The sequence below is a fragment of the Nicotiana tabacum genome, chromosome 22 (genome assembly GCF_000715075.1).
Source record: "Nicotiana tabacum cultivar K326 chromosome 22, ASM71507v2, whole genome shotgun sequence".
NCBI classification, from domain to species: domain Eukaryota; kingdom Viridiplantae; phylum Streptophyta; class Magnoliopsida; order Solanales; family Solanaceae; genus Nicotiana; species Nicotiana tabacum.
This window is the reverse complement of record NC_134101.1, coordinates 10,951,579-10,957,319: the sequence shown is the minus strand read 5'-3', so window position 1 is coordinate 10,957,319 and position 5,741 is coordinate 10,951,579. Positions and strand designations below refer to the sequence as shown.

At 41.6% G+C, this 5,741-nt stretch overlaps 1 non-coding gene across 1 annotated transcript; it reads right to left on the bottom strand.

Moving 5' to 3' along the window:
* Positions 1-395: 395 nt before the first annotated feature.
* TRNAS-CGA (transfer RNA serine (anticodon CGA)) lies at positions 396-477 on the bottom strand. Its single transcript has one exon. It is a non-coding gene; the product is annotated as a tRNA-Ser (tRNA).
* Positions 478-5,741: the final 5,264 nt, after the last annotated feature.

Here is a 5,741-nt window from a genome sequence, read left to right as displayed (position 1 = left end):
CTCCGATGTGTTTTTTGCATTAAATTAGTTGCTTGACATTTTTCCCATTGGAAACTTACCGAAATATGGACAGAATGGCTTCTATTTATGGCAAGTTACACATGGCTGGTCGGCCAAAAATAATTACATCTGCTAGCCAAATATACAAATAATATGCATATTTATGTTGTATATTATGTATTAACATATAAAATTACATATTTTTTATACTATTTTTTTCGAAGTGGCTATTTGTGTAGCTTTTCTTTCTATTTACTAAAGCCTACAGACCGGTTTTTGGGGCCCAGTTGGCTGTCGGCCCAATAGGTAGCCCATTGAAACAGTGAGGCCAAGGAATCCAGGCACAAGATGATTGATGATTCTCTTAGGTAAAAAAAAAAAAGGCAAAAAAGTATCGTCGACAGCAGAATTCGAACCTGCGCAGGCAAATCCCAACAGATTTCGAGTCTGTCTCCTTAACCACTCGGACATATCGACAGAACAAAGATTAATGCTCACTAATCATACTTAACATTAAATTACCAGGAGGTTCTCAGCCTTCGAAATATAAATAAGACTCATTTTACCTATTTATGACAAACTCACTAATTTCCACACAAAAAAAAAAAAAAGTAGTCTGCTTAGAAGGGGACAGCTTAATATATGACTGATTAGTTATACTCTATGCTTCTCTGAGTCGAGGGTCTCCCGGAAACAACCTCTCTATCCCTCCTGAATAGGGGTAAGGTCTGCATACACTCTACCCTCCTCAGACCCCATTAGTGAAATTATTACTAGGTTGTTGTTGTTGTAACTATACTCTATGCATCTGGACTTTATTTCTCTTCAATCCCTTAGTAATCTTAGCACTTAATTTGTAAATAAGCTAGAGAACACACGGGGCCAGGTATATAGTTTGCTAAAATACATGGATGTACAAAGGCCATATTTTCTATATCAATTCAACCAATTAATAGTTTAATACAATAAAATAGATCATCTATTTCTCAAACCCAAACGAGTTCTGATCGGTTACATATAATAATCTATTATAATATTTATACAGCTAGTTAGAGAACCTTAATATCATATTTATAGAGTTGATTTGACAATAGGATTCACAATCTTTTACATGGTAGTAATTACAATATTATAAATAGCCGGGTGAAAAGACGTATCTTCTTCATATGATTGATGTAATTGCTGAAGTTATATGATTGATATCTTGGAATTAGTTATCGTCATGAAATCAAAAGGCTTAATTTTCTACCCTTTGAATGATATTGATAGATGCATTGCAAGATTGAGCTGTAGGTGTTCCAAAAGTGGTGATTTCATTGTCTTTCCATGTCCATACTTAGGTCAAGTGAATTCTCTTCAAATAAGATCTTTAAAACTAAAGACATATTGTAATTTAGTGATCAAAATTTATTGGAGTGTTTAAATTTCAATAGAAATAAAAAAGTATTATCGGTGAGGAGTGAGTTTCAATAAAGTAATTGAGATGCGCACAAATTGGTATAAAAACTACTATTCTAAAATAATAAAAAATAAAGGCACATTGTTATACTTATCAACTTGTATACGGTCAAAATAGATTTCGGCCTTCCTACATTCGATCGAGTTCGAGTGTTAAAAAGTCGGAATTACATTTTCGGGAGTGAGCTCCGAAGTCGGTATTAACGAGCCTCGAGCCCGAAGGTCGATCGAGGGGTCAGCTCGATAACCCTATCGAACCCGTGGCCGAATCGATCCGCAAGGCACTACTTCGAGGTCGAAAATGCGCGACGCCCATCTCGAAGGTCGGACTCGAGCCAAGACCGAAAGGCCCAACCCAGTAATGAACTCGAGCCAATATCGAGCTCACGGACAAGAGCCGTTGCGACCGCACCAAGAGAGAGAATCTTGGCAGAAATCAAGGAAGAGACAGGTCATTATGGGCCTTCCACTATATGTTTTATTTTATTATTTTTTATAATAACCCTCTTCTATAAAAGAGGGAATCCTTGTAAGCTAAAGGACATAATGCATTGTAACAAAAGATCACTTCTCATATTGAAAGATAGTTACCCATGCTTGTTTTATTTTACCTTATTCATTCTTTTGCTCAATATTTTCATTCTCATAGTCAAGAATATACGTATCTCTATTTCCCTACACGATTTATATCGAATTATATCGCATATCCTTAGAACCACACACAAAATCTAACGTTATCCGATTTTTCCGGTAAATAGTTTGGCGCCCACCGTGGGGATAAGGGTAACAATGATCGTTTGATACAAATCTAAAGTGCACGTCAGCTTACAACTTCAAATCAGCAATGGCTTTACTTATCGACCACGAAGCCGGCCTTCAAGATGAAACCAACAACTTGGTACCCGGGTCGGAAGGCCAGTTAATGATGGCACCGAGGCTTGAATCGAAGTACCGGAAATTCGAGCCAAAATACCATTGGATGTCAATTCACAAATAGATTTGGAGGCAAATCAGCGTTCCGAACCGGAAAGAAGCTTTCAGGGCGGTACTCGATCCATAGCCCGAGACACCCAAAACGCGGGGGGAATCGGGGCCATATTACGTATGATCTTCGAGATGCTACAAGCCCAACAAGTAGCAATAGCTCAGTTACAAAGCCAAACTCGCGCACAAAGTAGGCCGGATTCCAATCCACTTCGAGAAGTCACCCCTAGAACAGAGCCCGCCATAGTGAAATCAAACGAGCAAGAATCGGGGACTACTTCCGAAATTACTAAATTGCTCGAGGAACTCACAAAACGAGTCGAAACCAACGACAAGAGAGTGGAAACATACAATGCCATGGTCGATCAAATCCCGGGGGCTCCACCAATGATAAATGGGCTTGATTCAAAAAAATTCATACAAAAGCCTTTTCCGTCGAGTGCGGCGCCAAAACCAATCCCCAAAAAATTTTGTATGCCCGAAATTTCCAAATATAACGGTACGACCGATCCTAACGAACATGTCACCTCTTACACATGTGCCATCAAAGGCAACTATTTGGAGGACGATGAGATCGAATCCGTGTTGTTGAAAAAGTTCGGGGAGACCCTCTCGAAGGGAGCGATGATCTGGTATCACAATTTACCACCGAATTCCATCGATTCTTTTGCCATGTTAGCATATTCGTTCGTAAAGGTACATGCTGGTGCCATAAAGGTTGCAACAAGGAAATCAGACCTCTTCAAAGTAAAGCAAAGGGAGAATGAAATGCTGAGGGAATTCATATCCCGATTTCAAATGGAACCCATGGAATTACCACCGGTCACATACGATTGGACCGTACATGCTTTCACCCAAGGGTTGAACGAGCTAAGCTCGATAACATCACATCGGCTGAAACAAAATTTGATCGAGTATCTAGCGATAACTTGGGCAGATGTACACAACCGATACCAATCGAAAATTAGGGTCGAGGATAATCAGTTGGGAGCTCCGTACGGACCCGTGCATCAGAACAGGACAGTTACTAAAAACCAAAAGGAGATCGACAGAGAATAAAGGTCAAACAGAGACCAATTTCGACCGTACGTCGCAGATCGGGTGAATAACGGTTCAGCACGCAATGCAGTTCGGAACAATCGAAGGATTGATCGAGGGCAAAATTCTCGGGGACTTATGAGTAAGAGCGACTTCGATAAATATGTTGATCCTATAGAAGCATCTCAATTATCCGGAGTATAACTTTAGCATCGATGCATCCGCCATCGTGTCGGCTATCGGACGTATCAAAGACACTAAATGGCCTCGACCCATGCAGACCGATCCTGCCCAGAGGAACTCCCAATCAAACGTACGAATATTATGGTACCCGTGGCCACAGAACGGAAGATTGCAAGCAACAAATAGAGGAAATAGCCCACTTATTTAACAAAGGGCACCTTCCGGAATTTCTGAGTGATAGGGCGTTGAACCATTTTAAAAACAGGGATTTCAGCAAGCAAAACGAGCAAGAAGAACCGCAGCACGTCATCCACATGATCATTGGCGGCATCGATACCCCTCGGGGACCAGTGCTTAAACGCACTAAAACATCGATTGTGAGAGAAAAGCGATCTCGGACTCAAGATTACGTACCCATGGGGACTTTGTCCTTTGATGATGAAGATGCAGAAGGGGTCATCCAACCTCATAACGATGCGCTGGTAATATATATACTCATGAATAAAACTAAAATTAAGCGTGTGTTAATCGATCCAGGTAGCTCGGCCAACATCATCCGATTGAAAGTAGTAGAGCAGCTCGGCCTACATGATCAGATTGTACCCGCAACTCTGGTTCTAAACGGGTTCAATATGGCATGTGAAACCACTAATGCGAGATAGTCCTACCAATAAACATGGCCGGAACCATCCAGGAAACAAAGTTTCACGTGATTGAAGGCGATATGAGATACAACGCCCTTTTCAGAAGGCCATGGATCCACAATATGAGAGCTGTACCTTCGACCCTACACCAGGACCTCAAATTCCCGACATCGAGAGGTGTCAAAATGGTGTACGGAGAACAGCCAGTCGCAAAGGAAATGTTCGCCGTCGAGGAAGCTAAACCAATGTCCTCACCTTCGCCGAAAAAAAGATCGGGCTCGGAAGGAGAACGAGACACCAAATAGTAATCACACACATCGGCTTCGACCCATCTAGACAACCAGAAAATAGAAGAGGATGATGATCAAAGGGTCCCTCGATCTTTCATGATTCCCGTGGACTCCGACGCCACCAAATCAACAATCGAGGAACTAGAGCAAGTCACATTAATCGAGCACTGGCCCGAGCGAAAAGTATACTTGGGAACGGGGTTGAGCCCCGAACTCAGGAAGAAACTCGTTCAATTTCTTATCGATAACATAGATTGTTTTGCCTGGTCCCATTTAGATATAACAGGGATCCCGCCGGACATAACGATGCATCGGCTAAGTTTGGACCCCAGGTTCAGACCGGTGAAGCAAAAGAGAAGACCCCAGTCCGAGGGAAAGCACACATTGATAAAGGACGAGGTAACCAAGCTTCTCAAAGTAGGGTCCATTCGGGAGGTAAAATATCCCGAATGGTTAGCCAACGTAGTTGTAGTCCCTAAAAAAGGGAACAAACTTAGAATGTGTGTAGACTATAAGAATTTGAACAAAGCATGCACCAAAGATTCCTTTCCGCTGTCCAACATCGATCGCATGATCGATGCCACGGCCAACCACGAGATCCTCACTTTTCTCGATGCCAATTCCAGGTATAATCAAATCCGGATGAACCTGAAGGACCAGGAAAAGACTTCATTTGTCACCAAATATGGAATGTATTGTTATAATGTGATGCCTTTCGGGCTAAAGAATGCGGGGGCTACTTACCAACGCCTAGTAAATAAAATATTCGAAGAACAAATAGAAAAATCAATGAAAGTTTATATTGATGACATTCTAGTTAAATCCCTGCGTGCAGAGGACCATTTGACCCATTTGCAGGAAACATTCAAAATTTTGAGGAAATACAACATGAAGCTCAATCCCGAAAAATGTGCTTTCGGGATCGGTTCGGGAAAGTTCCTCGGGTTCATGGTGTCACATCGTGGAATAAAGATTAACCCCGATAAAATCAAGGCCATCAAAGACATCGTCGTTGTGGACAGCGTGAAGGCCGTACAAAGGCTAACGGGTCAGATTGCAGCCTTAGGCCGATTCATTTCAAGATCATTTGACCGAAGTCACAATTTTTTCTCTCTACTAAAAAAGAAGAACGATTTTTCTTGGA